This window comes from Anabas testudineus, chromosome 16 (genome assembly GCF_900324465.2).
Source record: "Anabas testudineus chromosome 16, fAnaTes1.2, whole genome shotgun sequence".
Lineage (NCBI taxonomy): Eukaryota > Metazoa > Chordata > Actinopteri > Anabantiformes > Anabantidae > Anabas > Anabas testudineus.
In genome coordinates this window covers 18,603,272-18,613,505 of record NC_046625.1, presented here as the reverse complement: position 1 = coordinate 18,613,505, position 10,234 = coordinate 18,603,272, and the positions used below count along the sequence as shown (strand labels likewise).

At 41.1% G+C, this 10,234-nt stretch overlaps 1 protein-coding gene and 1 long non-coding RNA gene across 2 annotated transcripts in view; one reads left to right on the top strand and one right to left on the bottom strand.

Moving 5' to 3' along the window:
- Nucleotides 1-608: 608 nt before the first annotated feature.
- LOC113168973 lies at nucleotides 609-4,065 on the bottom strand. The gene is made up of 2 exons (XR_003299530.1): nucleotides 3,840-4,065; nucleotides 609-3,203 (listed from the first exon to the last, which is right to left on the bottom strand). It is a non-coding gene; the product is annotated as an uncharacterized LOC113168973 (long non-coding RNA).
- The window catches only part of mbpb (myelin basic protein b), a 34,577-nt gene continuing 27,569 nt past the window's right edge, over nucleotides 3,227-10,234 (top strand). The window contains exon 1 of the mRNA XM_026370072.1: nucleotides 3,227-3,541. The gene's annotated coding sequence lies outside the window, so the exon portion shown is untranslated. The remainder of the gene's footprint in view (nucleotides 3,542-10,234) is intronic.

Here is a 10,234-nt window from a genome sequence, read left to right as displayed (position 1 = left end):
CGTGGATATGTACATATTTACCAGCCAGGTCTGCGTGTGACATTAGCTAACTGAACCGGCTGCCAAAACTGACATTAGCTTCGTACTGTATGTGATTACTCGATTTAATTGAGGAGTAAAAAAGTAAAGCATGGTCGTCTCATCTGACCTGATGTCAAAATGCCAAATAATAACAATGTAGACTGGAGACTGCATTACCAGTATCTGTTAAAGGACTTTATTCCGGCTTAAATTCAAATCATTTTTCATTTTGTCCCAACACATCAAAGGCCATGTGCCATAAAGGTTAATCAGGTTAGTCTGATAAAGTGTCATGTTTGCATGCACAGACCTGCGTCCAGATAAGGACAATGGGTCGGTTAGGTAACAGTTTAAGGTGTGCATGAGAGTACAAAAGTTAGGAGATGTTGACAAAAAAGTCTTATCTTAACGACTATATTGTCAGTTTGAGGCCAGTAAACCAGTAAGAAGCTAGAGACTGTACCCTGTGCACGGACGGCAGAGCTGGAAGATCTTCAAACTGCATCTAAATCTGCAGTTTAAGGGAGGAAATCCATCTTACTGCTGTATGCATGATTTTCAATCAGCCTAAGTACAAATAAGCACAGTTGAGAGTAAGACACCTGGATTTATTTGCAGTGAGTAATCAATGGAAACATCCAGCGATACATAAAAACATGAAATCACGGTGATGTGTCCGTTCAATGAAACTTGTCGTCCTTGTGTGCAGCTGGTAAAAAATGAACAACGTGTGACACTTGTGGAGTTCTGTTTTCAGTCAACTGAGGATATGATGTTTTCTAGTTCTGAGGAAAGATAATACCAGTATAACCATATACAGTACATCCTGCTAGGCAATAAGCACAGCACAATAAACATCTCCCTCAATGCAGATACGGAGACGACAAACAACTCTCTGTTCCCCTGAGTTACTGTGATGGATAATCCATGCTCTTTTAGGCCCATTACCTCGACTAAGGCCTGGATTTCCATGACAACAAGTTACTGTATCTCTGTCAAAATCAGTCCAGGCTCTAAGCTAATGGGTTATTATTATATGACAGACAATGCTGGGCCATTTTCTCTGCCTAGGGCTGATCTCTCAGGTAAGCAATCAGATCGCTGATTCTGTCAGTAACCTCCCTTACCCCCTCACCACTCAGCCCAACTTCCACAAAACCCAACAAACCCAATCAGGAGCTCTGAGAAGGGAAGTATTGGACCCGTTTCTTCCAGATACATTATTGTGGGCAATTTGATTCCTCTGCCAATTGTTGCATCATCGCGTCACAGCGTCATATGTGATCATCTCTACCTCACTAGAAGAACTTCCACACTCCACGCCGTCTTAACTGTGCCTCAACTTCAATATTTAGATATGTTTTTCTTCGAGCAAATGATGTTTACCTCTCTTTTGTGCATTTGTCTAAAGAGACAAGAAGCCAAACGTCTCATATTGGATTTTTTTTAAATGATGGACTCTTGGTTTATGTGTCATAGCAGCATGGAGCAACATGGGCAGCAATAAGGAGCATGGTTCTATCTAGATTTAGCCAAAGAACATATATTGACCTGGTTATGTATGCAGATTCTTAAATGGCAGTGCTAGTAGTACTAGTAATAAATAAATAAATAAATAGAACCATTTTATTTTGTAGGAGAATTGAGGTCACCTGGAGTCTGATGTTTGTTAGGTTTCACTTTGAAAGTTGTTTTTGCGCTCGTGCTATGAGGGAAACCAAGTAAGAACTATTCTTTCATCAGTAAACAGCACCCGCAAATTTAGGGTCATGGTTCACGGACACTTTGAGATAGCTTCTTGTGGAATTCATGAAGGGAGGAAGGTGTCAAAATAATTTATGTTAATAGCACGGGGACACATTTTTTCAGACATAATACGGAAAGAGAAATAAACGAATCAGCAAAAGGCCCATGGGATATTTTCTGAAGCGTGCACTTCAACAAACAGCAATTTCTTTCCTACAGAACCCTTAATTTAATCCAAATTATACCTCTGCAAAAAATGCTCTCTTTCTAAAAGCACTTTAGTATTATCAGTAGTCGAGATGTACATTTAATTTTTGTGCCACTTAAATACAAACTTCATGGTTGGCCCCTGGGCTAATGTAAATAACTGTTTTCTTCGCTTTTCTCAAAGTGAAAGTTTAATTTTGCTGACTCAGATCCTATCACTTCATAATGAAAACTTTGGAAACTTCCTTGTACAGTGGTAAAAAATGATTAACATGTGGACAAAAAATACAAGGAACATGACAAACAGCATTCAGAATCATAAGATAATAGTGTGATGATAATGGATCAATCACATGATTAAATGATTGAATTAAAAACATTATTATATCATTCATGGTATGAACATAACATTGCATCATTTTCACCGTGGTCACTTGGACAACCTCTGTCTAAATACATCATGAGAGTCTTTCAGTGGAACCTGTATAACACCTGTATGATGAAGGATTTGCCATCTATCAGTTAATAAATACCTTAAAGGCACCGGACATCAAATGATTAAACAAATGATTTGTATTAACTATTAGACTTTTAAGCTACTTGTATAAGTAGCTTCCTTACAAACCCTCGTAGTTACAACACCACCGTTACGATAATTGTACAATCATGTGAGTAAGCTATAACGTCACCCAAAATGGCTGGAGGTAAGGGAGATGATGTAATAATGTGCAAAAGGCAGGGCAGCTATAAATTAAGTGAGCACCTTTTTTTTTTTCTTATGTACAGAAATAAAACAATATGTGATGCAAAGCTGTCTGGCTTTGTGAAATAAGGTGTGGGCCATGAAGATGATCAAGGTGAGGTTACACCTCATAAGGATAAAACAGAACTCATTTGAATTGCCATAGGGGAGTGTGTATAGGTCAGTGAGGGAGAGGAGGCGGTGGGCTGGGTGAGATTATCAGTATGGCTGCTGCAACCTGCTGCTGCTGCCGCCGCCCCATGAGCAAGGCACTGAAACTACCCCACGCCCTCTGAACCCCCCCTCCTCTGTTGTGCAACAGCGTGGCGCTGAATAATCCACTTCACGCACGTTGGCCAATGTTCTTCTCCACCTCAGGATCCCGTTTCCAAATCACGCACCACTCTCCCGGACGTGCGGCAACGTGTGGTGTTGTTCCTCTGCACATTTTGTTGTGCGGGCTGAAGGCTGCAACTCCGCCCCTCCCCTTTACAAAAAAAAAAAAAAAAAAACACATCATCATCATCACTGTAACTTAAATCAGGAAGCAGGGAGCCTCGCATTTCTCTGCTCCTCTCTCTCTTTTATCTGTTTTGTTTTGTTTCTTTAAAGAAAAAAAAAGAAACGGAGACACTTTGGTGATCACAGCAGCGGAGACCCCCCCCCCACACACACAGGGAGGAGGAGGAGGAGAGAGAAGGCGTCCTCGTTGCCGTCGCTGCCTGATCACCGTCCACCGCTGCCGGGAGGAGAAGACTGACAGCTGGCTTCATCCAGTACGGGGCTCCTCTGTGGATGCATCGGACACACGCTGACCGGAGAAGGGTACGTGCACACCGTTTGACACACGCGTCTCTGTGTTTCTTCCCCCCCCCCACCACCACCACCACCACCTCGTCCGTGTAAAGTCGTAGTAAACATGTTTTAGCCCGCCGTGCGTCGACCTCGTCCCCCCCCCCCCCCCCCACCACCGCCGAGAATGTCGCCGTGCTGCTCGTCAAAGTCAACAGAAGTCACGTAAGCACACGTAACGAGTGCGGTGCTGTCAGCAGGCAGCCGTCATGTGCTCCCCACCACCTCCACCACCTCCACCACCACCTCCACTACTACAAACACTACCCACCCTGCTCGATTCGTCTTCCTCGAACCGATCCCGGTTCCCACATCCCGCACTTTATTGGCTTCTTCGCTTAGTTTCTGTGAAACACGCAGGACCGGGCAACACCCGACGCATGACGTCAATCCCCCGACAGGTTTCCTCTATTCGGCATGTATACAACACACCAAGGTGGACGCTTACTGAGACAAACACGACATTGTTTACTGCTTCACGCTGTTTACGACCTCCAACCTTGGCGGCAGCAGCTGCAGAGGAGCTCAGCTGTGTCGAATATGCGTATTGATTAGTGGATTATTATTTATCAGTTAGGTAAATAGACTCTTCCGGTTTTCTACGTCATACTACATCAGACATCACAACATGTGGCAGGTACTGCTGTAACAAACAGTTTGGTTAATTGTTGTATGATATATATTAGGAATCAGTCTTACAAACTTCTTGTCATCTGATATTTAAATGGTCAATACACCCTAGACAATCTGCCCACTCATCACCGCTGTACAATGTTCCTAACAGGACAGAGCTGGTTCATCTTTGCAGTTTTTCATAACAGGCGGTCGGGTCGTTTCTTTCTACACCAGGCTCCACTCGTTACTAGATTTTACATTAAAAACTGATATGAAGGCCTTTAATAGACAGTGTACAGGCCATAAAGACGCTGTTTAACAGCAATGCAGTGTTGGTGCAAAGAGCAGCAGCATGTAACAGTGTCAGATGATCCTATGATTAGAGCTGGGTTATTATTTTTTTTTTTTATCATATCTTCTATATAAAAAGAAAGACTCAAAACTATGGTGTCATCCTTACTGCCGCTGCTCTACACGGCCTATAAATAAAGTACTCTCACACGAGTGGCTGCTTATGTGGGAACTGCTCTGACTTATTTAAGCCTGGATGTCCTCTAGCCTGGGAACATTCAGCAAGTCAACCTCTGGCTCGGTTTGGTACAAATTACACATAAGATTAATCCCCAACTTCTTTTTTTTTTCTTCTTTGTGTTCTTCTCGGAATACAAAGCAAATCATGTTAGCTGCATAAGTGAGAAATCTCCTTTTGGTTCATCATATCAGTTGCACTAAGACACTTGAATAAATCGCACTGATGCACTCGCAGCGTCGGCAGATAAAGCTCCTGTGGTAATGCTGCATTTGTGATACAGATTTGGAAGTGATAGAAGTCTCTGTGTGTGTGTGTGATGGATTCTGAAGAATTTCAAGTATTACCGTCTGCACAGGAAAGCATGTATTGGCATGTATGCAATAAAATGCCAACAGTATCTTAACTTTCACCCACTTGCAGGAGAGAGCCGTGTTTGCCCATGACCACCTGCATTCCTGTGCATTTCAATAGATTTGCCTCGACTCAACGTGGAGGAAAAAATGCCAAGGGGTTTGCTCAGCCGTCACGTGTTTCACTTGGCATTCCTTTGGCTGTAAGAACAAGACAGGCGTATAGCAACAAGCCTTGAGTGCAGCTTTGCAGACTGTTACGTTAAAAGTAGGAATTTTCCACACTTTGAAGTTTTCCATGACTGCATGTGCACTACATCCACGCTACTGTATATCTGTGCTTTGCAGGTGATACTCTGTGGTTAGTCAACTTCCGTCCTCAAACTCACAAACTTCCTCTGTTATTTCACTTCCCCTCCTTTCTGCGCCTGTTCCTGGCAGACAGGTTCAGTCACATTACCTGTTATACAAACACCCACTTTCTAATGCAGTTAGTTTTGCTCCAAGGCGTGGTCAGCTCCTGGTGCTGTACTGACAGCATATGCTATCATGCATGGTGGTGTCATCTCATCATAGCGATCCCAGCAGATGGTATTTTGTCTCCACATCCAAGGTTAGAGGGTGTAGCTGAGATTATAGCAAGCCCCAGGTGGCCGCAGTTGTGTAGCGCCATTGGTGACCATTAAGCTTGCACTTCAGGCTTAAGGTGGTATCACTAGGACACCCCAGGGAGTGACAGGAGGTGCTCATGCATAACAAAGCAAAACAAATAAATGCTTCAATTAACCAAGCAATAGCTATACACAGCATTGGACCCCTGAGAGTATTGTTTTTCCACTAGAGTCTAATATTGTCTTAGAACCATATGTTCTCCTTCAAGAGGGAAGTCCCGCAGCAGTGTTCTTAGAAATTCAAGAAAAGTTGCACATGACAACAGCAGATTTCTTTGTACAGTCAAATCAGCATCAGATAGCAGTTATCTCATGTTAAGAGAGCCAGGAGGTAAGGACATGTTTCACAGGAGCAGCTGGAGCCCGCAGGCAAACACTGCTTCTGTCTGTGCTGGAGCTGCTCCAGTTCAGCCAGAGAGTCACGACTGACTGATCACTGAGCTGGCAACACTTTCATTACTCTAACCGGGTCATACAGCTGTCCTTACTTATTCAGTGCTCAAACCGGACTTGTTGAGCAGGATTGGTAACAGACATGATAAGGAAAATGGGGAGTAGATGATTATGACAGTTGTTATAAGTATAGTCACAATAGTTACTAGACAGTTACTTTAAATAGACTATACTAGACAGTGTTTTACAGCTGTGTCAACCCACATTGCATTCCTCTGGTCGAGCTGCTGACCTACCAATTTTTTTGGTTATGATTTTTGTGACTACATAAAACTTTAAGTCCTAAAGAAACACAGGATCTGTTTAGTACAAAAGCTTTATGTGTCTATTGTAGAGTAAGTCAGATTACTCTATTATTGCTACATGTATGTACATGTCGAATTTCCAGTTACCAGGCTTCTTGAGTGCATGTAAACTCCCTAGACTGTAAGATCTTAAGTAAATTACTTGAGAAACCTGGTTTCTCTCAGTAACCTGTTTACTTGAATGCTTTGTTTTGGTATTTGTACACTGCTACGGTAAATTAGAAATGAAACACTGGTGATGTGAGTATAGTCAAGACTTTCAGCTTTAACTCGAAGGGTTTGATAAAAGTCTGACATTAACCATTACGGAAATATATTTCATACACACACTTGTATTTTTGAAACAAACCTTGAAAACCTTGGGTAGCTTCTGCTGTATGTTTAATAAGAAACTGCAGCATTTGATTTAATCTGAGCAGAGTGTAGCTCTATACAAAGAATTCATCCTGCTACATTTATCAGCTGCCAGGTCATCAACACCAGTAACATGGTTCCTTTAGCAGACATACATGCCCATACCATAACACTGCCTCCACCATGTTTGACCCATGACATGGTATGCTTTAAATTATGAGCATTTTCTTCTCTATACTTTTACCATCATATTGGTATGTTAGTTAATTGTGGTTAAGTGTTGTATTGGCTTCATAGACACTTCTTTGGACCTCATGTTGAGAGTTTCAGTGGACAGGTACTAAATGCAAATGTAACACTCAGAGCTACCTCCAGACCTTTTATGTGCTTGATTAGTCATGGAGTAATGAGGGAACAGGTCACACCTGGACAGCCATGTGTTGCATTATTTACAATAATAAGTAGAAATATCTGTAATTGCTGAATGGTTAATGCCACACTTTTGTCAAACCCCCTGGAATTAAAGCAGGAAGTCTTTGTCATTGCCCACATCTTGAGTGTTGCATTTGAAAATCAGTGTGGTGGTGTACAGAAGGTGAATGCCAAAAACATATCATTGTTTCAGTTTTATAGATTTATAAACCTGACGCCAGTGTGCACCCACCACAGTATTCAAGATATTCAAGCACAAGGTGACACCAATAAAGGTGATGTCAGATCAAATGTCAGCCCAACACCCAATCTTTTTCAAATGTGACTTGTTGAAATCACGCCCGGGCTGAAACAGAAGGAGAGAATTGAAGTGAGAAAACAAAAACCAACAAGACTGGATGTCAGGCTTCCTGCAGTGTGTGCTTATCACCATACAAGCAGATGCCCTCCCTCAAGAACATATGTTGACCTTTGACCTCAATTTTCTAGTCAAGCTTAGAGACTTTTCACTGGTAGATAGACAGTCTCACACACACACACAACCACACACACACACACACACACACACACAGACTTATGCTTCGTATTCATTACGTAATGATTCTCACAGCAGCACATAACGTAGTGCAGTCACTGAGGGTAGCTGGAAAGAAACCGTTGTCTTACATGCACAAGAGAAGACTCAACAGGAAACAAAGGAACCAGGCAAAGGCTAGACACACACACACGTGTTCCAGCCACTTACAGCTATAGTGGTAGAAAGGGTTTGTCAGCATGTTTTTGCACCACTGTCCCATGGATTGGAAAATCAAATATGCAAGAGGTGGTTATAAATAAATGTGCTGCAGATGCCACTGGAAGTCTGTTTTCCCGTGTTTCATGCTCATAGGTTTTGTCTGTGTGAGAATTGTATATGAGGGCATGACTAAAAAAAGATGACTGGGGATGGGTTCCACTTTCACTAAGGTTGTTTTTACATGAGCTTTCACAGCTTCTGCAGCTGTAGTACAGCCCCCCGGTGAGGAACAAACATAGCTAAAGGAAAAATTCATCAAAACAGGGTTAATGAATGTCACAGAGTCGTGATAAAATATGTGGCGAAAGCTGTACAGTACTACCCTTCAGCGAAGCAGAATGTCTGTGGTTCAGGTTTTACTGTTAATTACCATAGTTTCACACTGTGTTGGGCGTATTTCATAATAACCCTAACAATTAAAATTAACATTGTGACATTGACATGATTATATAAGGTTATAGAGACAAGCCAGGGACATATAATATGAATTCAAAATGGACATTTTACTGAATGTTGACACAATAGGTGCAGCAAGTTGGGTGCATGCAGCCTGTTGCCTCAGCTTAAATTAAAATATGGAAACGCCATTTTGTCCGTTTTTTTTCTGTTCCATCACTCACAAACTTTTTACCTGGTGCTGTCTCTAATTTGACATCACTGAACTGACCCATGTCTCGTGATTATTACTTGTTGGCAGCTACAGTTGATACAGTGCATGTTATTTAGATGAAATGAGTTATGAATAAGATGAAAATATTGAAACCACTCTCTGGCCTGTGTATCAGATGCAGAGCTAGAGTCAGCAGGGGATTAGTTTAGCTTAGCATAAAGACTGTGTAAGAGTTACAGTTCGTGATGCAGCTAACTATTTATTGACAAGCAACAGTTTATCTATTAGCTCAAATAAGTAATAGGATGCAGTACCTCATGAAACAATTTTTTTCACTTTTAGCAGAGTGCCGTTCTCCTCAGCTTGATTTGTTTATTGATATATTTGTTACTCTACACAAAATAGAATTATGAAGTAACTCCTATAAAATCTAATGTCTAATGGGTTTTGCTCAAAAGTAATTTCTTTAGTCATTATGAGAGATGTTTTAGCAGGAACGAAATACCACACCATGTCGTGGAATTTATCTAAAAGTCATTCTCACTGCAGAAGTGAAGATATATAGGGCCAAATTCATTTGACAACTTCAATTCATCATTAGCTGTGCTCAGCAGAATTTTAAGGACAGATGGATGATTACCATTGTGCTCCAATGACAGTCTCTAAAATGTACATGGTTTTTTTTAGTTTTTCAAATAGTAGGCCTACTATTTTTCATGAATTTGCAGTTATATGCAGAATTTTTCCACTCTCACTGGCCTATATTTTGGACAATGGAAGTCTAAATCTATGATAATATGATAAAACTATGATAAACATGTTTCTGTTTCATTTTCTGTGGTAAAGCATCTTAGTGACTTAGTGACCTAAAACCTTCCAATATCACAAAAGTACAGAATCTCATCACCATAGAGTTTGTATTAGAGAGAGATTGTGTGTTGTGTCTTTGTAGGAAACGTAATGGGTAAGAACATTTTGATGTACTAACATGTTACGCAGAACAAAAATGCACAATGTTGTCGGCTCTTCACACTTATCTTTCAGTGAGTCATAAACCTATAAAAGCTGGTTTCCGTGCTCGCTGACCCTGTGTTTGAGGAAGTTTCACTCACACGGAGCAGTGCTCGTGGTAGTAAATCTTCCATGCATTATTGTTTTTCATAATTGTTTTTCCAAAGCTACAGACATACTTATTGCACACTCATACGGCAAAGCCAGAGTGTGGCGAATTATATTGTTTCCATACCTGATTGTTCCCAAGAGTTTTATTGCTTTTTGTTGTTCTTGTAGTGTCATCCATTCTCCCTTTTGTCAGCATTATAAAAAAGCCCATCTGATCCTGACCGGGAGATTTATATTGCAGTGAGGTAATATCCCCTTCATCTCTACAGACCTACAGTTAGTGAAATAAATAGCTGTACCACCTTTATTGTCATTGTAAAAAGAAAAGAAAAAAAAAAAAGACGATTGTCTTTTTATCAGTTGATAAAATGTAATCTGGAACAAATTTACATTGGAGTGGCTTGAAATGATTTCCATTAATCACGC